This window comes from Lissotriton vulgaris, chromosome 8 (assembly GCF_964263255.1).
Source record: "Lissotriton vulgaris chromosome 8, aLisVul1.2, whole genome shotgun sequence".
In the NCBI taxonomy this organism is placed as follows: Eukaryota; Metazoa; Chordata; class Amphibia; order Caudata; family Salamandridae; genus Lissotriton; species Lissotriton vulgaris.
In genome coordinates, this window is record NC_141696.1 from 448,897,866 (window position 1) to 448,921,876 (window position 24,011).

General features: G+C 45.5%; 1 protein-coding gene across 1 annotated transcript in view; it reads left to right on the forward strand.

Annotated features, from left to right (window-relative positions):
* The window catches only part of LOC147697160 (ATP-binding cassette sub-family C member 5-like), a 2,119,944-nt gene that overhangs the window by 200,104 nt on the left and 1,895,829 nt on the right, over positions 1–24,011 (forward strand). The gene's annotated exons all lie outside the window — the stretch shown is intronic.

Consider the following 24,011-nt stretch of genomic DNA (forward strand, 5'->3'; position numbering starts at 1 on the left):
CTGTCTTGATTATTTATTGCCTAATGCAATATATATGGCGCGACCATCGCTGAAAAAATCAATTGGCAGCCGTAATAACTGTGCCTGTACATCCCCTTGCCTGCCGCTGGATTAAAAACGAAAACACTGTGAGTGTCCCACATAAGGTGAAACACTCTTGCATTGTATAAGCCACAACCTTAATAGGTCAACAGAGTCCGTAAACGGCATTTCAGACTGCCCAAATTGAATCCAAAGCACAGTATTCCACCTGGGCCAGCCGAACTAGTGGCGGGCCCTAGTATATATATATATATCACTCCTGCGATCGCTCTTGGTTATTTTCTTTTCCCGACCGCATTGAAGCAGATTTCTTTATTCGCCTTCTGCTATATATATATATATATATATATATATATATATATATATATATATATATATATATAGCGAGAGAGATAGAGAGAGAGAGAGAGAGACAGACAAAGAGAGAGAGAGAGAGATGCACCAAACGTCTTCTGCTGAAGGAGGGAGAAAAGCTGCGTGTACCATTACAAGTGTATGATTAAATTAAATAACAATTGAAATAGAAAGGGGCAACCTTTCGTGCAAATCCTGTAAAAACAGGGTATGATACATACAGGAATGTACTGCAGTTATAACATGATCTACAGGGCACATTGAGCTGGAATAAATGTAATGTAAGCAATTTCACTTTCCTGAGGCGGAAAGCCTGGAAAGTTAGGCGGAATACTATTCTTGTTCTTAATTGTGTTTTAAACTGTTTTAACTTTGTTTCTGCTTACCTGCTCATTTGCACATAACCATCTTTTGCAATAACATCGGACCGCACAGCCGATTGAACGCTGTTGCGGGGTGAGCCGGGGGTGAGCCGCCATCTTTAGGGAGGTGCAGGGATCGCGGTCTAGTCTTTTCGACCCTCCCACCCTCTTCCTGTATAAATGTGTGTCATTTCCCGTCCGCGCAGCGGGCGCGACGATGGCGCGCTGAAGTCGCGCCAAAGGTGTGCCCGTCTGCGCCCGTCCGCGCCCATACGTGACCCGGGGCCATATCTCCTGGTCATTTTACTGGGACTCCCCTTTCTTATGACGCCAAACAACTACTTGATCTAAGACCTTCAAGGACGCATACAGTAACCTCTTTTAATATGCTTGATCAATTCCCTCAACACTGCCCTCATTGTTCCTTTTACTTAGACACCCCTCATCTTTGTAACAGCTTAAAATCACGTTCAACCACCTCCTCTCCTCCTAGCTATGTGTTCCTGAGTCATAATTGTCGTTCACTGCCCAAGCACAAACAGGAAATTTTCGATCTGTTAATCGATGAAGCCCCGGACGCACTCTTTATTACTGAATCTTGGCTCCACAACAGTTTCGGCCCGGATATTGCCGAAGCTTTGCCTGTCAAGTATGCCATTGTTAGGAGTGACCGTCCTAAAAGGGCAGGGGATGGTGTGGCAATTGTATTTAAGAAAAAGTATCAATGCCAGTCCGATCCTGTTATTTTAGGTAGTTGCGAAGCATTGCATTTTAGGCTCGCTCTCAATCCTAAAAATACCCTCACAGGACTTTTAGTGTATCGTCCTCCGGGCATTGAAAATTCCTGGCATGTTCAATTTTTAGAATACATAGCATCTGTTCTTACTTCATCCAGTAATTTTTTAATTGTAGGCGATTTAAATCTGCATCTTGAAGACCCTACTGATAGTATGGCTGGTAACTTCTTTGCAGATCTAGCCTCTATGAACCTAACCTTACATAATAAGGGCCCCACTCATAAAGGTGGACACCTTTTAGATCCCATTTTTTCTAATATCGTTCAACTAGTCTGTCTTCCAGCACTGCCAGTTACTTGGTCTGACCATTACCTCATTAAATTTACCATAATGAGTAATGAAGCACAGTCTAATTACAACTCTTCTGTGAACATCAGGAAGCGAGACTGGAAGAATCTCGATATTGGTGCTTTTAATAAAGCCTTGTTTTACCTTGCGCATAATTATCCACCAGGCTTGGATGACACGGAAGTGGCGGCCAGCTCTGTAAATTCCTGGCTTTTTGAAGCTATTAACATCTGTCTCCCCCTTGCTCAAAAGAAAAAAACTGTCCATAAATCACCTGCCCTCTGGTACAATGAGACACTTTGTCTTCAAAAATCCAGATGCAAAAAATTGGAACGGGCCTGGAGAAAGGATTACTCCATCCCAACCGGTCTTATTTATAAAACCGAACTTGCGCTCACACTAGAGCCACTTATGCTAACAAAATGATCACTGAAGCAATAAACAAATCCAAAGTACTGTTTAATGTGGTCGGAGACCTTGCCGGCTCTCAGACTACTGCTACACCCCCCTCTCTTTAGCAGTAAATGTGACGAACTTGCCCAGTATTTTATCTCTAAAATCGAGAATATTTACCAGGATATTGCTGCCCGTGATGACAACAATGCCTCGATGTATTCACCTTCCATTGTGAATAATGGTGCAGACCCCTTGTCGTTTCCCACTGAATTATGTTCTCCTCTGGCCTCACTTTTGACCTAGCCTGATCGTTCTCCTTCTACTTTACTGGAGACCTTGAACAACATTAAGTCTGGCTCTCCAACTGATACTTTACCTATTCCGATTTTACGTAAGTTAGAGCTCCCTCAACTTACTATGATTTGCACTTTACTCAACTTCTCACTTACCTCGGCTACAGTTCCTAGCTGTTGGAAGCACGGAATGGTCACCCCGCTATTAAAAAAAACGACTGCGGATCCTAATGTTGCCGCTAATTTTCGTCCCATATTATTATTGCCTGCATTCTCTAAGATCCTTGAAAGGCATGTTCATTTGCATTTATCGCATTTTGTGGCAGCTAACAATCTTCTTCACCCCTCCCAGTCTGGTTTTCGTCAGGGTTTCTCTACAGAAACCACTCTCCTAGGAGTGACTGAGAATCTTCGCCTGCTACTGGATCGAGGCAAAACGGCTGCACTGATATTACTTGATCTCGGTGCAGCCTTTGATACTGTATCTCACAGTATCCTTCTTAATAACTGTGCTTCCTTCGGCATTGGCAGTAAAGCCTTAAATTGGCTTACGTCTTTTCTCACTGACCGGACTTTTCAAATTTTCTCTCACGCGTCCACTTCCAATACCTATGTATCCCCACATGGTGTGCCCCAGGGTTCTATTCTTAGTCCCCTTCTTTTCAATCTCTACGTTATTCCTTTGGCCCATATTGCACATCGTTTTGGTTTGAATCTTTTTACTTACGCTGACGACTCACAAATTGTGTTCTCCCTATCCTAAGCTGATCCTACTTCTTCCTCATCTCTGCAAACGGGTCTCAGTGAAATTTCCTGTTGGATGAATCGCAACTTTCTTAAATTAAACAGAGGAAAGACTGAGGTTCTAGTCTTCAGAAATAAAACTGATCTTTGGAGCCCGCAACATTGGCCATCGACCATGGGTCCTTACCCATTCCATCTGAACGAGTACGTAATCTCGGGGTCATTATTGACAAGGGTCTTTCTATGAAAGATCAGGCCAACAAAGTTGCAGCCACCTGTTTTACCATCTTAAGGTGGTTGAGAAAAATCTTCTGGATTCTACCTTCCAGCACCCAGAGATCCGTAATGACGGCCTTGGTGACCTCCAGACTAGACTACGGTAACGTGCTCTACCTGGGGTCTACCAGGGCGGTCATACGCCGATACGCCGTCTCCAACTGGTTCAAAATGCTGCTGCACGGCTTCTCTGTGGTTGTCGAAAACGGGATAACATCACTGAGCGTCTAAAGGAGCTTCACGGGCTCAATCTTGACAACCGTGTAAAATTCAAGGCACTGTGCTTCATGCACAAGATCAAGACTGGAGTCGCCCTCTCCTATCTTCAGTCCCTTGTTACACCTTATGTTCCTGCTCGTTCACTTCGTTCTTCTTCCCAAAACCTATTCTGTATTCCTAAGTTCAGACACTCGAGAATGGGCGGCCGCTCCTTTGCAACCTTAGGACCCAAACTCTGGAACTCTCTTCCCTTGGACCTACGGATGGAGAACTGCCACATTCTCTTACGTAAAGCCGTGAAGACATGGCTTTTTGTTCAATACATTTTTCCCTTGGATTTTTAGCGCCGGGAAACCCTTACGGGTAGGTGTCGCGCTATATAAACGTAATAAATAAATAAAATAAATAAATAAATGGCAAACTTTTAAACATGATTGTTCTGCCTACTTTACATTTTCAATTTCAGGTAAACACCAAGTGGCGGACAGTACTACCTACCTATGCAAGCTTGCGATCCCCTATGAATAATATGGATTTGTGCACAATAAAGTAAATATAAATAAACAAGCATGAATATGCAAATCATATACATGCCAAGTGGAAGAAAACAATAGAGCAGCCAGAAATTAACTAATATTCCAGGGGCTGCTCTAGGCTCATGGTGGCCCCGGGCAGGGAGCGTAGGTAGGGGACCCCGGAAGAAGGGGTCTGGGTGGGGTGGAGTGCGGAGGCCAATGAAGAGGGGGTGTCAGGGTGTTTGGAAGTGGAACAGAGCTGGAGGCCACCAAATCCCTGCCAGGGGCCACCATGCAAATATGTATCCATCCTCAGAGGATTATTATATTAGGGATATATATTGGCGTGGTGGCCCCTGGGGTTTGGTGGCCCTGTGCAGGTGCACAGCTTGCACATGCCTAAGGCCGCCCCTGAATATTCGTACGGAGTCCCATTTGATGATAGCATACAAAGGGTCATCTAAATAATTCTTAACATGCAGCTAAATAGTTCCACAAAGACATATGAAAGCATCCAGTGATCCTAACACACATACAAAAAACAGGTGTGTCCCGGAGTGAAACATAAATTAACACATGTTAAAAATCAAAAGCAATTAATTAGTACAAGATGCGTTTCTCGATCCAGGCTCAGTTCGAAATACAGAACACTCTCCTAGAGACAGTCGAAGCGTGAAAAATGAAGTCCACAGCGGCCATACCCAAAAAGAGATGTGCCTGTAGTATACTGCAAGCTACGGAAAGGCAGAGATGCCCCACAGATGAACCAATTATTAGCAACTACGAAGGGAAAGAAATAAAAAGGGAAGAAAAGTACAATACAGAAGAAAATGGTCATGATCAGAACTGTAAATATCCCCAGGAAGCACATTGACAATAAAAACCTGTATATGTAAAATATTCAGCTCATACAATCAACCCAGGAGTACATGAATCTCTACTTCTTGGTTGTGGCCTCTTGGGTGTCGACTGTTCAACAGGATGATATATTCTGATTCCATTCTCCTCAGGGTGCTTTCCCTGTCTCTGCCTCTGTTACTCAATGCCACCCTGTCAATTCCAAACAAGCATTGGCATAGCCAATAGGACTCGCTTTTGGGACCTTATAAGTATTTAGTTAGGCAGCACAATATCCTTGGTGCAACAACTTTAACAGTTGCATGGCTAAACACTTATAAGGTCCCATAGGCGAGACCCATTGGCATTTTGCATTTTAGCCATAATTCCTTATGCCCTGATGATGGTGCCAATACTCTATAATGGGATTGAAATATCATCGACAAACACTATAATGACTCCTAACATTGATATATAATTTGATATGCGAGCATTGGAACTTTCTGCAATATGTGACATGTTTTGCTTGACTTCATTATAGTTGAAGTATTGCGGGGTTCCCAAGGCCTACACGCTCCAGAGATTACCCACTTACACACAAGAACTGTTGGCACGGAAACTGTAAAATGCAAAGAACAAGTTTATTAAGACCCCATGGGGTGGTGGTACACTCAAACAGCACCCTTCGGTAATGCAAGAGGTATCACACCGAACACCGGTGTGACCCCGTTTATATACAATTTTGGGGCAATAAAAGATAGGCGGCACAAGTTAAGACACAGTTTTAGAGACATATATGGTCATGTTTTGGAACACTGCCAGCTCATTGGTGGGTTTCAAACCCGCTGGTCAGTTAGCAGCACATTCCTGAGGGTTTAAGGGTCAGTAAGAACTGCGCATGTGTGGCTTGACCAACACTAAAAATAGCCTGTTGCTGGGCAGATGAGAGTGGTCAGTGGAACGGACAAAGGACTAAAGGGCACGTCGGCCACGAGGCCGCTCATGGTCTAAAATGGCCGCTGCAACATTCAAAATGGCGTTTATCGTATATAGCCAAGTTAAGGAGGACAACGTGTAGGTTCAGCTAATCGCTAATCCAAGCGGGCCAATTACGACAGACGACCCTTTTAGCGTTTAGCTGAATCTACCTCATAATGAACATAGTCTGGATGCTCGTCCTCGATGTCTATTAACATAATTTGTGTCACCTCTTTGTGTAGCATTATTTTGTCATGGGCAAGAGCTCGCCTTGATGGTAAGCAAGCTGATAGACACATTGAACACAAGGTAGGGCCACATTGGATACACAAGCATATAAAGAACATTGCTCCCACAAGTATGCAGAGGATTGTCAACAGTTTCCAGCCCCAAGTTGCAATCATGGACCAGAACCATCCAGAAAGTGTCCAAGTTCCATTGTCCAGGTGTATTTCGGCAGCTATCTTATGCAGCTTGGAAATCGCATCATACACAGATGGAGAATTATCAGGCACGTAAACACAACAGCTACTTCCGATGATTCTACATGCCCCCCCACGATCAGCCAAAACAACATCCAGCACCATCCTGTTTTGGAGGGTGACGATTCTGGAAATCTGCAGTTCTTCGGTAATATTCCCCAGGGCAATAGCAGTGTCATTCGCAACAGCCTCGACAACGCGAGTCAGCCGTCTGATTTTCCGGCTGTTTAATGCGGCCCCCACAAAGGAGAATAGTCCCAAATTGAAATCCACATACTGTTGTAATGCAGTGTCTGTTTGATCAATGTCCTCTAAAGCAACAGTTCGTTTAACTCTGTTCAAAACAAAATCGTGGTACAGAGTATAGTCGTTGTGATACATCGGAGGGGCAATGAATACAGGAGGTAGCACAAACGATACATAACATGTGCCCAACCACCCCACTGGAAGCTGATGGTACCCCTTCGTTCCACAGATGAAGTAGGTGTTTCGGGATGCAACAAATGAAATGCCATTCGGGCTATCAAACGTGAGAGTAATATTACATTCACTTTTCCCCACTGCAATCGTGCCCTTGTTTCTGATGCATAAATCGGCTTTGGTGGCAATGACATTTATGACATGAGCACTGGATACATTCACGTTTCGCTGATTGCTATATATTCGTGGGGCAGACACATTATCAGGCCTGTATTCTTCCCATTCAAAACGTGTACCCTCTGCCCGCGGAAACCCATCCTTGTCATGGGGACATTCTTTATTTAGACGAAAAAGCACCCCCCCTTTTGTTGGCCATCTCAAAGTAAAGAGGAGAGTGTACCAGGCATTGCAAGACCCATTGTGCGAAAACGGGAGTGGAATAAGTGGGGTGCCCCCTCTCTTCTGGTGCCCAGGCAACATTCCACACACCCAGCAGTTGGAGGTATTGGTCATGTTATGCGTGTGGTGAAGAATCTGAATGAAGCTGTTATTTAAATACGTTTGGCGATGGCGTTCTTCATGGAAGGGCAATGTAAAATGGAAATGTTCAGACGGTGCCGGGGTAGTCGGCAGCAAATGTTCACGTACAGGCACCACAAGTTCGACTACCCAGGCTATAACAGCTATCACCACAATGGTTAGAACAAAAAGAAAGGCACCCAATAGTTTCTTGTCACGAGATGCCGTTGATGCCATAGTCCAAAGAAGTCTGTGCAAAGTCTCAAATGACACAAATTGTTCACAAGTTTTCACAAATAGTCTCAGATACACGTACGTGTATACCTAAAAAAAAAGAAAAATGCGGTGCTGAACTCCGAGGTAGCCGTTGTTTTCTTCTCCGGGCCAAGACGGGTGTCGCTACTCTGGCAGAACTGATCCCCCCCCCTTGGAATTCCCGGTTTCCGTTTCACAAACCTGGAGCGGTTACCAACCAGTCTAAAAAGGGAACAAAAATCTTCTTTATCGCGGTCGTAGATTGTAGCGCTCTCTTCCAGCAGCAGATTGGTCCGGGAAGGCTCCCTCTACTTCGGCCGACGCCACAGCTGGGCTCTTTTCTTTCTCCAAGATCTCTTTATAATCAGTCAGCACAGCAGGAGTCACCAGATCCGGAGAGACTCGGCGACAATGTGTCGAATGCACCCACCGCTTCCTGTTGGTCACTCGTACGGCGGTGCGGGTCGCCAGAAGGACCTGCTCGGGGCCCTTCCACCTGGGCTCCAGACTGCTTGCTCTTTCAAACGAACGGATCATCACATGATCCCCAGGACGAAGATCGTGGCCCTCTCCAGTAGAGTTGTCAGGGAGCGCTTCTCGAACCTGTTGATGAATGGAGAGCAAATCATTTGTTAATCGTGCCAAATAATCATTCATCATAACACAAGGCACATCATGTATTAATCGCGGCTTGGGCACCCCTCAGATATTCATGGGGCGGCCAAACACCACCTCATAGGGCGTAAGGCCAGTTCGTGAGTGGGGTACTGATCTAAGAGAGAGCAGTGCTAGCGGCAATGCATCTGGCCACTTCAACGATGTAGACGCCACGATTTTGGCCAGTTTAAGCTTCAAGGTGGCATTGTACCGCTCGACCAAACCTGCTGACTGAGGGTGGAATACAGCGTGGAACTTTTGCTGAATCCCTAACCCCTTCAGTACATATTCCACAATCTTTCCAACAAAATGGGGCCCATTATCGCTCCACAGAAATTTGCAAACTCCAAAGCGAGGAAAGAACTCCTTAAGCAACACCTTAGCTGTTGTCAAAGCTGTATTGTCTTTCGTGGGGTAGGCCTCAACCCATTTGCTAAAAGCACACACCACCACTAGGACGTACTTCAGGTTGTTGCAGCGCTCGAGTTGGATGTAATCCATTTGAAGCACTTCAAACGGTGCTGAAGGTGGAACGAACCCTCCTTTCGGAGTATGGGTCCCCTTCCCAGGATTGTGTTGCAAGCATACTAGGCAGGTCTGCACTACTCTCTTTGCAGTATTCGCAATCTCAGAATGTTCCCAAACTCGTGTTAAAAGCCGGGTGATTGCAAGAGCTCCGACATGGGCCAGTCCATGAGTCATCTGGACCATCGCCTGTAAATAAGCCGCAGGCAATTTCCACTTCTCCATGTCTTTGCTTCTCCAACAACCTTCATCATCTAGCACCCCCTCTGCTGCCCAAGCCGCAAGCTCAGATTCTGTAGCTGATTTTTGAATATCCCGTATCTCTGCTCTAGCATCACTCCATCTCTCGGCCTGTGATTGTACCACATACATAGAGGAGCTAGTTCGGGACATAGCCGTCTGCCTTGCTATGCTGTCTGCAAAGGCATTTCCTTGACCCACTTTATCCGTGATCTTTTTATGGGCACTGCACTTCACTATCGCTACTTTCTTGGGGCAGAGCAACGCATTTAGGAGATCACGCACTAGCTCTCCGTGCATAATGTGCTCTCCGTGTGATGTCAGAAACCCACGTTCCCTCCAGAGAAGTCCGAAGTCATGGGCCACTCCAAAGGCATACCGGCTGTCTGTGTATATGTTCACACATAGGCCAGCACTCAATTCGCAGGCTCTTGTTAAAGCTATCAGCTCTGCTGCCTGAGCCGATTTTTGTGGTATTCTAGCTGTTTCTACCACCGTCTTAAGAGTCGTGATCGCATATGCTGCGGAAGTCGTACCATCTGGCAGCCTCAAACATGATCCATCAACCCACAGTTCCCCATCCACATCTGGAAGTGGCACATCCTGTAAGTCAACACGACCCTTTGTCTGTTCCTCAGTCAGGAAAACACAATCATGATGTTTTTCTTCCTGACCCTCCTCGGCCGGATAGGGCAATAAAGTCGCGGGGTTCAAAGTAGCACATCTTTTCAATGTTATGTGTGGCGCTAAAAGTGTCAGCTCATATCCTGTAAGTCGTGCACTCGTGAGGTATTGGGTCTTTGTTTGGTTTAACAGGGCATCTACTGCGTGAGGAACCAACACCAACAATTTGTGTGATAACACTATGCCCTCACTCTGTCGTATGGCTACTGCTGTTGCCGCTACTGCTCGAAAACACCCAGGCAGCCCTCGTGCTACAGGATCCAAAATGGCAGAGAAATATGCACATGGTCTCTGCTTATCCCCGTGTAACTGCACTAACACTGACAACGCGCACCCATCATTCTCGTGCACGTACAATGTGAAAAGTTTCGTGTAGTCTGGTGTTCCTAACACGGGTGCAGAACAAAGGGCCTGTCTCAACTGTTCAAAGGCTTTCTGACATTCGTCTGTCCACTCAAGAGGCATCGGTGTAGTTTTGGACAATAATGCTAGCAGAGGTTTTATGATGTGTGAGAAACCCATGATCCATTGTCTACAAAAAGATGTCAACCCTATAAAGGCACGCACATCTCTCTGCGTGCGGGGGACTGGTGTGTCTAAAATTGCTTGAATTCGATCAGATGTTAATGCCCTCCCCTCCTTAGACAACAGATGACCGAGGTAGGTCACCTGGGGTCTACAGTATTGAAGCTTTTTCTTGGAGACCTTGTGATTGTTTTGTGCCAAAAAGGACAGCAACGCAAGCGTGCTCTGTTCACATTGTATATAGGAGTCAGCGGCAAGCAAAAGGTCATCCACGTACTGGATGAGCGCAACGCCAGACTGCAATTCGAAGGAATCTAGTTGTCGTTTCAAAGCCTGGCTGTAGATGCTAGGGCTCTCAGTATAGCCTTGGGGAACACGACAAAATCTATACGATTTATTATTGAGCGTAAAACCAAACAGATATCTGCTATCTGGGTGAACAGGGATAGAAAAGAACGCATTCTTTAGATCGATAACGCTAAAAGTGGTGGCTGCCGGTGGAACCAAAGTAAGCAAAGTCGTGATATCAGACACCACTGGGTATTGGGGAATGACAATTTTATTTATTTCACGCAAATCAATAATAAATCGATAGATCTTGCCATCTGAGTCTCTCTTAAGAATTGGTAGAATAGGGCTGTTACAGACATTATAAGGGACCTCCTCCACTACCCCTGCAGAAATCAAATCCTGGACAATATGTGTTAGTGCAATTTCGCCTTCCTTCGAGATCTTATACTGTGGCACTCGTGGTAGAGGGGCCCCCTCCTTAACAGTGATATGTATTGGTGGAATACGCATCTCTCCCACATCCGTATCCGATGTCGCCCACAACGTGTGCGGCAGAGAGGCCAAAGCGGGAATATCTAAAATGACACAAAATCTGTCAGGTTCAGGGCAATCATCAGAATCAGGGTAGTTGTCATTCAGAATAACCCGCACTCCTTCTGGAGCGCAGCGTATTGTTGCTCGAAAATATTTAAGCAAATCAATGCCCAAGATATTATCTGGGGTATGGGGCGATAACAAAAATTGGCCAAAACTAAAGTACTTGTCAATGCATAGTGCAAGGGGCTTGGACAATGGGCTGGGGGAGGGTGTGCCATCAAACCCTACACACGTAATCATTTCGCTTGACAGGGGAGCCCTCGGAACCAAGTTTTTCGACAGAGCGCTACGAGTAGCTCCTGTGTCGACTAGAAACTGATCAGTAGAACCCAAAATACCCGCTGTTACATATGGACCTTGCTGATCTACTGGCACTTCAACTGATTCCTTACCCCATCCTACGCAATCCTATGCATGCACATAATCCTGATGTTCCACATTCTCTCCTTCCAAAATCTGATATTGATTCCGTCTATCAAACGTATTTCGTTCGTCCTGGCCACGGCCTCTCTCCTCAACCTGTCTGCGATCACCTCCTCCACCTCTCATTCCAGTATAACCTCCTCTAGACCTTCCACTACCTCGCCCACGCTGACTACGCTGTTCACGAAGTACCGGACAATCGTCGGCCCAATGCCCAAACTCCTTACAATAAGCACACTGATCCTCCGCAATGTCCGTACGCCCATACGATGCGTTACCTCCACCTCGTCTACCTCTCTCATTCCCTCTACCCTGTGTTCCCCGAACCTGCGCCAACATCACCTTCGTTTTCAATTCCTTCGTCTTTTTCTCTACATTTTCTTTAGCCTCCACTTCCTGCCGCTCATAATACTGAGCCATAGTTAACAAGGACGCAGGGGTCGCCGTGGCCCAGGAACTCTCACTCGACTTCAATCGCTTTGCAATCTCTGGTAGGAGATTAGCCACATACTTATCTACAAACAAATGCCGACCCGTATCGTCAGTTAAAGATTGACCACTGTAATCATGAAATGCCTCCTCAAAGCGTGTAAAGAAATCTGAGACTGTTTCATCTGGTTTCTGCTTGCACGACGTTAACATGGTCCAATCTATCTTTTTGGCAGGAACAAGCGTTTTCAATTTATGCAAAATAGCTGCCGGAAGATCTAGAATTAGCTGGCAAGGCTTACATGCTGGTTCTCTATCTAAATCTGCAGCATTTATCTCTTTCCAGGTCCCCCCCAAAATCGTTTCGTCATTAGTTTTACGAATTTGCCTCCACATATCAGGTGGTAAAATTAGCCCAAAAAACAAATCTATATCTACAAGAGTCATCCCACAAGACGATATAGCCCCCTCTACCCCCTCATAGAATGCCGCTGGGTTCTTTCGGAGATCAGGTAAAGAGTTTTTCAGTGCCATAACATCCGCCCTATTCCATGGCGTATATACCCAATTGTACACAAAATACCCTTTCGCATCCTTCGACAACTTATCATCATCCGTACCTTCCCCTTTTGGTGGAACATACAAAGGCGCCGCTTCACGCATAGGCATAACATGCAACACAGAGCTCTTATCTGAACCACGAAGAGAACACTCCTTAACCGCCTCATCATTTCCCGGCTCAGACTCCTTTTGCCTCCGTTTCCGTTCCTGTCGCAAATGGGTTGTCTCATCCCGCAGCGCGATCAAATGCTTGAACAGGTCATCAACATCTGTAAGATCAAAATCACCTTTAGCTAAATTCTCACGATACACCGACAAAACTTTAGGCTCTAACGTATCAGAAAACTCACGATATGCGCTTACAACTTCATCCGCTAGGCTGGACAAAAAATACATTAATTCAAGATCCGACCACCCCGTTTTCTCTGATATCAATTGATCCTGAGTAACACTATGCTTATTCACTTTGCGAGCCCAACTACGTAAATGAGCGGACCTCTCCGCGGTAAACCTGAGAGCCGATACCCCCTTCTTGCCCAACTTATCCCGTCCGTCATCATCATAATCCACAGCTGGAGCCGTCGGCGTAACGTACGGAGGCGGTGACCGATCTAACAAAGAGAAATCATCAATTTCATTATTAAGGACAGGATAAAGTGGTCGGCGAATAGGAAATTGACCAGTCATTAGCAATTTACGCTCCCGTTCCTCCCTTTCTTTCTTCTCCTGAGCCTCCTTCTCCTCCAGCTGTAAAGCCTTATCCCGAGCAGCCTTGCGCTGCTCTTTGTCCGCCAAGGCAACCTCACGCTTCATTCGTTCACGCGCCGCTTTCTCCCACATTCGCACACAATCAAACATGTTTTGTCTAGACCTGCGTTGAAACATACATTGCTCTACAAATTGTATTTTACTCAAATCATATGACCCGTGTAGGGGCCATTGCAATTCGGGATCGGCCTTAGTGTACTTATGCCATAATTTACTGTACATAATAGGGGGAAGGCCAAACTTAATATACATCTCCCTATTTGGTGTTCCCTCTGGGGGAGCCGGCTGTGATTCCGCTAACCTAATTGAGGTACCATCTCCTAAACAACACATTCCCCGGAGTGTACTGAAAACAGGCATGTTCAAAGAGTATCACGAAAGCGTGACACCGGACCAAATGGCACTTACAGTTCTCCACACGATTGTGCCGCTCAAAGGGAAAAAACAAAGTTAGAGAAACATCTCTACATGCCTGCCTATGTGAAGTGCACTACACATATAAGTTCAAAGATCACAAATTCAAAATGTTAGCTAACTCAAATCGAAGTTCATAGAATTCGGCAAGCGTCCTCACCGATCACAAAGCACAGATTTTCAGTAAGCGTCCGAAGACTACCTTACCGAACACAATTCATAGGACTTCAGTAAGCGTCCGAAGACTACCTTACCGAACACAAAGCTTACCAAATACTCAACTGTCCAGGTTCCAACTGCCAAGGTCTTGTAAGCCAAATCAGCCAAACGGCACTCTCTCAGTGATGCGGACACTTCGAAAACTCAGTCGGAGACCGGCGCCACCTGGAAGGTCAGATCGGAAGGAAAGGAAAAAACACCGTGGCAGCCAAGACTCGGGTCACTCGTGGCAGCGCGCGCCCATGGCGGATTTCCAAGCCTTCGTCACGACCTCTCCTTCGGGCATCCGAGTCGCCGATGAGTCCCTTCGTGGTCGCCAATTGAAGTATTGCGGGGTTCCCAAGGCCTACACGCTCCAGAGATTACCCACTTACACACAAGAACTGTTGGCACGGAAACTGTAAAATGCAAAGAACAAGTTTATTAAGACCCCATGGGGTGGTGGTACACTCAAACAGCACCCTTCGGTAATGCAAGAGGTATCACACCGAACACCGGTGTGACCCCGTTTATATACAATTTTGGGGCAATAAAAGATAGGCGGCACAAGTTAAGACACAGTTTTAGAGACATATATGGTCATGTTTTGGAACACTGCCAGCTCATTGGTGGGTTTCAAACCCGCTGGTCAGTTAGCAGCACATTCCTGAGGGTTTAAGGGTCAGTAAGAACTGCGCATGTGTGGCTTGACCAACACTAAAAATAGCCTGTTGCTGGGCAGATGAGAGTGGTCAGTGGAACGGACAAAGGACTAAAGGGCACGTCGGCCACGAGGCCGCTCATGGTCTAAAATGGCCGCTGCAACATTCAAAATGGCGTTTATCGTATATAGCCAAGTTAAGGAGGACAACGTGTAGGTTCAGCTAATCGCTAATCCAAGCGGGCCAATTACGACATAGTCACATGTAAAATGTCTGAGTTCTAAAGGTTGTTGACCTTTTTAGGTCGAGCCTAGCTATTGCGTAAGCAATCGCTATGCGAGATTATAGTAAGGGGAAAAGAAAAGTCTACCAAAGACCTCTGGAATGCGGTTTTTGGCCAGTGCATGTGAGGCATTCAAGCGCGACATCAACTTGAAAGCAGCAGACTGCTTTCGCCAGCGCGTGCTTGGCCTCATTTCCTGCTCCCCCTCTTACAGCAATTAACTTTCGTTCACTCACACCCCATATGCTCGTTCCCTCCCACCCTTCCTTTGATGTCAGCTTTTCTTATTCCATCTTTTCTCCCCATTGTTTTTAGGTCTTGGCTAGGCAGCGCATGCACTGTCTCATCAGAGAGATGCTGTATACAGTATAGTGGGGAAGCCCTGCCCACTTTCCACCCATCTTTGTCATTAGCTTAGGTTAGTAAATGCTGCCTTCTGATTGGTTTAGAGGCTGCTAGTCCCGCCTTATGACAGCCATGTCTCCTTCCACGGCTATTGGCACCATTACTGCATTTTCCCTGAGCACTACTTTGGTCCCGTGCCACCCCTCCCGCTGTCTGAGCCTTCTCTCCTGCCCCCCTCCCACACACACTTCTGTAGTTCGTGCCTTATTAATGCCCGCCACTCCTGTTCCGTTGCCGACCTCTTACTTCATTTGGCCACGCCCCATGACTCTTCCGAGTTTTGCTGCTGCTCCCTTTTGGCTGCCCGCTGCTGAGGGAGAAAGAGCACCTGTCACCAGGTTCCCGGAGCCCAGAGCCCGGAGCCTCAGCTAATGCTCCGGGTGACAAAGGTGCTGTGGGGGAGAGAAGCCTCCCGGATCGCCGTCCCGCCGCCCCACGGCATTGCAGCTTTGTTCACAGCAGAGCGTGCCCCTCCTCAACGTCCTCAGTCAGGCCTGCTTTCCCGGGTCTCTTCAGGCCTCACCTCATCCATGTGTGCCTTGGTTTGTTTGTATGTGTGTACATACACATATATATATGTGCGTATTTGTGTGCGTACACGCACAATTGCAAGCAGAATTATACGTTTACAATTATGTATATTCAACCATCGGTTATATTCTGTAATACACAATATACTTTCTATTTAAATACAAATACATGTCCATACATTTTCGCGTATACAGATTTATGTAAATGTAGGTGTATGCACGGAGCAGCAGCAGCAGCTACTGTCGTCTCACGCACTCAGGGCACACTCCGTGCATGGGGTTCTTGTGCCGCTCACTCGGGGCGCACATGCATGGGGGTTCTTCTGCAGCACAGGTGGGGGGAGAGGGGCACTCCGTGCACTTGGGCGGCCGCTTGTGCCGCAAGTGCAGTGCTTGACAGAGCCGGAAATGAGCACGTCTTTCCCCCATGCCCCAGACTTTTCAATTATTCATGGCTATTTCGAGGCTGCGAAGGATTTCTAATGTCACAATCTTTATAAGCGCCTCGGAAAAGAAACATAAATCTGTGCAGTTAGAATTCCGGGCAGGCGAAAGTACAGTGCGGAATTATATGCATCTGTGTATGTAGCACACACAAAAAACATTGAAAACTGATTCTTTATTTAAAAGACAAAATGTAGGGATTGCCCCCTTTTGAATAAATCTTATATTTGAAAAACCAGGGGGCATATTATCAAGGACAGGCGATACATTTTCGCTGCTTTTATCGGCAGGAAGCTGCAGATAAAGCGGCGATAATGGCCTTGATAATATGCTCTATGAATTCCAATCGAAGCCCATGTTAGATGTGAACACATCCGGGCTTTTCTCACTCTAGGAACGGAGGCCAGGTTCTCTCCGTCAGAGCGGAGGGTCCTTGGATATTTATAAGGACAAATCAGTTTTCTTAAGGCGGGAGGACCTTTGCCTTGAAGTGTCCTGTGAGCAATGCACAGAGTTTTAAATGCGATTCGTTCCTGGATGGGAAGCCAATGCAAGGATCTCAATAGTGGTTTGGCCGAGGCCCTTCTAGGGACCCCCATGAGCATTCTGGCTGCCGCGTTCTGTACCCGCTGCAAGGTGTTAATTGTTACTTTCGGTGCAGCTAGAAGGAGAGCATTACCATAATCCAGTCTTGATATTATTAGACCTTGGATTAGGAGCTTCTTAGATTGGAAGGGCAGGAGGGGGAGCACTTTCCGCACTGAACGCAGCAGACCGAAGCAGCTGCCTGCGACTTTCTGGGCATGGGTCTTGAATGTTAATTGGGGTTCAAACCAGACCCCGAGGCTTTTGATTTTCTCCTTGGCTGGGGGCAAATCCCCCATACAGGGGGGCCAGAGCTCAGAAGGCAGAGATGTAAGGTGGTGATCTAGGAGCATTATCTCCGTTTTGGCTCCGTTAAGTTTGAGCTTGGAGTCTGTCATCCAGGAAAAGATTGCCGAGAGGCAGCTCGAGAGGTTGTGAGAGCATCCCCCTTGTTGAGACAGAGAGACGACGAGTTGTGTGTCATCAGCATAGCTAATAGATTTAATCCCAAAGGGGGCTACTACATCCTCCAGCGGAGCCATATAAACATTGAACAATGTGGGGCTCAGGGAAGATCCCTGAGGAACCCCACATTGAAGAGGGGTGGATTTTGACGTGGTACCATTCTCCCAGATCCTAAAGGACCGATTGTCGAGAAATGATTTCAGCCACTTAAGGGCGGACCCTACAATACCCAGTTTAGAGAGACGGTGGACAAGGGTAGTGTGGTCTACGGTATCGAATGCAGCGCTCAGATCCAGGAGGATCAGAGCTGCTGATCCCCCTGAATCTAAGATGCACCTAGCCTCTTCTGCCACCACTATGAGGGCAGTGTCTGTGCCCTGCCCAGGGCGAAATCCCGTTTGGGAATGACCCAGCAGGTCATTGCCGATAAAAGCGGCGATAATGCATCGCCTGTCCTTGATAATATGCCCCAAAATCCACTAAGAATACGACTTTTAATTAAGTGTTCCCTTTATAAGGCGGGTAATTATTTTTCTTCTTAGGCCCATAAAAAGCGTTCCTGCTTCGCTGCCCCCTCACGCTTCTCCAGTCCCGCAGTTGTCCGATAGCAGGTGTTTCTGTGCCACCAACGACCAACCACTCCAGCTCCGGGACATAACAGAATCTAGTAGTTTTAGTATTGGTTTGTTTTAATCTAACACGCCATGCACCAATTGCAAAAGCAGAGACCAATAATGTGTGACGTGGATCAGTCGGCAAGCAACATTTGCAAGGAATAGTGTTCTTTAACTTGTCTATTAATGTATTATCATTTTCTGCATGGTGCTAGCGTCTCTGTTTCAAAGTGGTTGAGGGGAGGATGTTTGCAAGGGTCCAGAGAATGGCAGAGGGGTTTAAACATTCAGGCAATGGCAGTGAAGTAATACTGCATCCTGGACCAGCAGGGGTGTGAGCGCAGGGCACGGAGCGTAGTGTCAGGTGTAATCCTGCTTTTACAAGATTGATATAAAGTGATGGCAGAAAGAGTGCTCCAGGCCCACATATTCTGATCATCTCCCCCACTCGTAGCAGCACAGCCGGCTTTACCCGAGCCTTTCTCACATTCTTGCCACCTTCCAATTGCATGCTTTTTTTGTTGGTATTTTTCCCCTACGCTGCCGCTCACTTTAGTTTACATGTTCCGCCCTTTAGCACTACATTTCGTATAGCCCGAGCAGGCATTCACGGCTAGGGTGACCAACTGGCATGGGTGCAAATTCAGGACAGTGAGTGTAAAAATTCAGGACAAAGGGTCAAAATTCAGGACAAAAATTCAGGACATGAGGTAAAAATTCAGGACAAAAGGTAAGTTTTACAGACACTTAATAGGAGGTCGCGCAATAGTATATAAGTAAGCCTATCCATATCCAAACATATTCAACCATTTGTAAACCTATACATCATGTATCCTTCCATCCATCATTTCACTCATCTATCCACCCTTTCACTCATCCATCCATTATGCATCCATCCGCCCTTTCACCCTATCCATCCGTACCCTCATCCATCCACTGTTCCACCCATCCATTCACTCATTCATACAGCCATTTACTCATCCAGCCATCCTTTCATTTACTCATCCATCCACCCAGTCACTCATCCTTCCACCCATTCACCCTTTCCGTCATCCATCCCTCCTCCTTTTCTCTCATCAACCCTTTCACTTAGCCATTCTTCTTTCCATCCATCCATCCACCCACCCATCCATCTTCTCATCCACTCATGAATCCATCCATTGACCCTATCACTCACCCATCCTTACTCTCATCCATCTACCCTTTCACTCCTTCACTCATTTATCCATCCTTTTGTCCATCTGCCCTCCCTTTCACTCACCCGTCCATCCTTACATCCACCCTTTCACTCATCCGACAATCCATTCACCCTTTCACCTATCAATTTATCAATCATTTCACTCATCCATCCACCTATTCACTCGCCCATCATCCACCCTTTCACTCATCCATCCATCCACCTTTTTACCCACCCATCTACTCTTCCACCCATACATCCATCAATTTTCCTTTTCTCTCATCCATCCTTCCACTCAGTCATCCATCCATCCTTTCTCTCATCATCCATCCATTCACCCTTTCATTCATCCATTCACCCTTTCAGCAATCCATTCAGCCATCCGCCCATCCCTTCACTTACTCACTTGCCCGCCTTTTCATATTAATTATGAGCTGAGCCTTGGTCTGCAGAGTTCCATACAGAAGAGGCCCATCAAGAACTTCACCCTTGCTGTAGTTCCTAAAGCAATGGGTGGGGTGGGGAGGGTTCACTATTCCCCTGCACACAGGCAATCTGAAAAGTGGAAGGCATGAGTCATGCATGATGCACAGTGCCAGGCCATGAGGTGACTGTGACATGGTGTTGTTTCCAGGTTTTTAAGTGGGATGAAATAACTGGTGGGGGGCTTTCCAAAGGGGGTGTTCGATGTAATTAAGGGCGTGGCTTAAAACACCTAACATTTTGTTTTTAAATCGGTGCTTAGCATAGTGTGCCGCCCGAGGGTATTTTGCCTCTGCTGTGATTGTATCCAGATATATACCACAAGAAATGTTACACCTACAACAAGCAAGAACTGTTGGCTTTGTCAATGGTTGTTAGTTGCATAAAATAAAAAAGCAGCATGGCTTCCTTAACTATAATATTGAAAATGCATCAGTTTTAAAATCAGACTGAAAGAACTCTAGCCCATTCTTTTTAACTTCTTTCACCAGCTTCTTTTGTTTAACTGGATTCTCATGTAGCAGCATTGGTGTTTTTGCACATTTCTTTCATCTGACAGAATGCGCTGCCCTAGACCGAGGTTGGGGGAGGCTCACCACATGCTTTGCAGCCCAGATTGGCACATTGTCATTCTGTATGTGACAAACAGCCGCATACAGAATGACAAAAAGGGCAGGGTGATGCTACTCTTGTGCTCCGAGGAGGAGTGCTTTGAGGTGGCCCCATCACGGAGTTTAGGCTTTATGCAGGGGAACAGTGTTGTCCCTGCAATGCCCAAAATTACAGGCAAACGGTGTCCATAAAAGGGATCATCACGGACAATGGACGTGAGATCCAAATTATGGACGGCTGGTCACCCTAAGGGGAATACTAAACATCCAGCAATTGTTTCACACATGCCAACAGCCACAATTTAGGCAGGAGACTCCTGATTTTCTTAGAAAAAATGGCTTTATTTTAGCAGTCTCTTGTCTAAATTGCCTTTTCTTCAAGTCAATGGGGGGAAATGAAAACTCCTGATTTTTTATTCAAAATGTTATTTGGTGAAAGGGAGGCCATGTGACAGAGTGAACAAAGCTGCCCTTTGCAACTGGGGGCCATGATCCTGGGCAAATTAATTAATTTCCCTGACCCTACCATGCTCTTGGGTCGAGTTTGCACTATATAAAACTGCAAAAAGGAATACAAGAGAGCATTTCTGTCAAAAGTAACTGTTTTTGTGGTATTTTGCTTTATGAGGGCTTCAACAGCATATAACTGCCTAATACTTAAACCTTCATTTAGAGTGTTTTTAAAGCCCCACATATGTGTGTTTTTGAATTGCTGCATATTAGCGTTTTCCAATTAGAGTACATTTGCTGTTAATAATTTACTGAAATGTGACATAACTACATTATAGTTTTTTTTTTAAACACGAAGCTTGTCATGTACGTGCAAAAGGTTACTGTAACTTTTGTGCCTTAATCTGTAAATCTATTGTCAATGCATCACTCCTATTTAGTCATTTATGGGCCATACAGCCTGCATTGAATAATACCCTATATTATGAGGTACATTCTATATATATATATATATATATATATATATTCACTGAAAAAACCATAGGTTATAGACCATATATAGTTAGGGATTAGCATTTACAAAACCTTATTTTACTCGCATAAAACCATTGAAATTCACATATATAGTTAGTTGCGCTAACTATATATCGCGCACCCGCAATCCACTGCTGATGATGTCACATATTACATCATTCATGACATGGTCAATGACATCACTGATTACATCACTGATGACATCTCAAATGACATCACTGATGACATCTCAAATGACATCACTGATGACATCAATGATGACATCTTAAATGACATCACTGATGACATCACTGATGACATCTCATTTGACATTACTGATCACATCACTGATGACATCATTCATGTGATTATACGATGAACTTCTTCAGACTCTGATATAACCTTAGATACACTCAGTGTGAACAGACACTCACAGACTGTCACTCATCCATGGAGTTACTCACACACCTAGTCAGTCATGCAAAGAATCAATCACACCTCCATTTCCTCAACTATACAGTTATACACACCTTACTTATTCAAACATATACTAACACATATTTACTCTCTTATACAATCCCTGATACAAGTTCCCAATGATCCACACAGCCACTCACACATTCCCTGGCTCTTATGCACAGTTATTTATATATGTCAACTCTCACATGTACTGTGTTTTACATATGTACTTACTTTGACATGGTAGCACTGAGATATCCATTCACTCACCAATACACTCATGCACACAGTTAACCGCCCATACAGCTGTTTCCACGTGCACTTTTGAACCCATACATCTAGTGAATCTACTGCTCACACATTTATGCACAAAGTCATACACCTCCCAGCCACCCACACACACACTCAGTCTCCCATACAAATACTTGGGCAACCAATCAATAACCCATATAGTTACTCATATAGCTACTGATCAACACATGCAGCAGTTTACAGAACAACAGACATAATGATGCACAAATTAAGACATTTTAGTCACTAACCCATGCACTCAGTGAGACACATCTAATCACTCTCTCATACAGTCAGTAATGCACCTACTAAATCCTTCATCCAGACACTTATACATCCACTCATTCTTCAATATGTAAGACATATTTTAACTTTACAGAAACATACAGTCACTGGATGTTGTCATCAGTGATGTCATCAGTGATGTCATTTGAGATGTCATCAGTGATGTCATCAGTGATGTCACTGACCATGTCATGAATGATGTAATATGTGACATCATCAGCAGTGGATTGCGGGTGCGCGATATATAGTTAGCGCAACTAACTATATATGCGAATTTCAATGGTTTTATGCGAGTAAAATAAGGTTTTGTAAATGCTAATCTTTAACTATATATGGTCTATAACCTATGGTTTTTTCAGTGAATTTTCAAGGTTTTGTGAATGCTAATTCCTAACTATATATGGTCTATAACCTATGGTTTTTTCAGTGAATTTCATTGGTTTTTTAAAAGCTAATATCTATAGCTGTAAAATATATTCTTTATTACGTGACGTATCACGTAGCCACGTGAGACGCCTCATGACACGTCGCATAAACGTGACGTATCGTCTCTGCAGCGCAAACAAAACCCGTAACATAAGCGCGCCAGAGCACGCTTACAGATATATATATTTTTTAACCTTAATTAGACAAAATCCACACGTGCACATATCTTGAGGCCTTGCAAAGGCACATCAAACAAACAGTCCCTACAATTTTGCCAAGTTTGGTGGAAATCTATTCCTTTAAATTTTATTTTACTGTTTCTCTTGGTTTTCCCCTTGTTACGCTTACCGGAACGCTACCCGGTACGCAAACCGGACGCTCCAAAAACACAAGATGTCGGACTCCCGCTACGCTGCCGGTTAGCTGCCCGGTTGGCGTACCGGGAAGCGCCTCTACCGCGAAAAATTGCAATTTTTTTTTCTTTTGCCCCGCGGGGCACTTTAATATCCCCCTCATCAATCCTAGGGGGTCAGGAGGGGTCTACCTTGCCCCCTTTCCTTCATTTCCCCCTTCGTTTTTCACCACCTCTTGTCTCTCGATCCTACCGAGAGACAAGATGGCGGCCGCTCCGGACTGTTTACAATGTTGACAGCCAATCAGCTTCTCCTCAGACTCCCGTTACGCTGCCGGTTAGCTGCCCAGTTAGCTGCCCGGTTCGCGTACCGGGACGCGCCTCTACGGCGAAAAATCGCAATTTAAAAAAAAAAAATTTTTGCCCCACGGGGCACTTTAATATCCCCCTCATCAATCCTAGGGGGTTAGAAGGGGTCTACCTTGCCCCCTTTCCTTCATTTCCCCCTTCGTTTTGGCCTCCTCTTGTCTCTCGATCCTACCGAGAGACAAAATGGCGGCCGCTACGGACTGTTTAGAATGTTGACAGACACCGGAGAGCTAATCAGCTTCGCTTCGCAAAGCTCCGTTACGCGAAAAGTACGCGAACTGGTGCGCTATCCAGGACGCTGTCACAGATATATAAATTTTTTAAAACGTTAATTTCTCAAAATCCATTGGAGCACATATATTGAGACCCAGCAAAGGCACATCGGGCTCACAGTCCCTACAATTTTGCCAAGTTTCGTGCAAATCCATTCAGCCCTTCGAGCTAAAAGTGAGGCCAAACGCCCTATGGAAATTAACATGGGAAAAACGCGTTTTGGGACCCCCCTTTTTTCTCGGCCC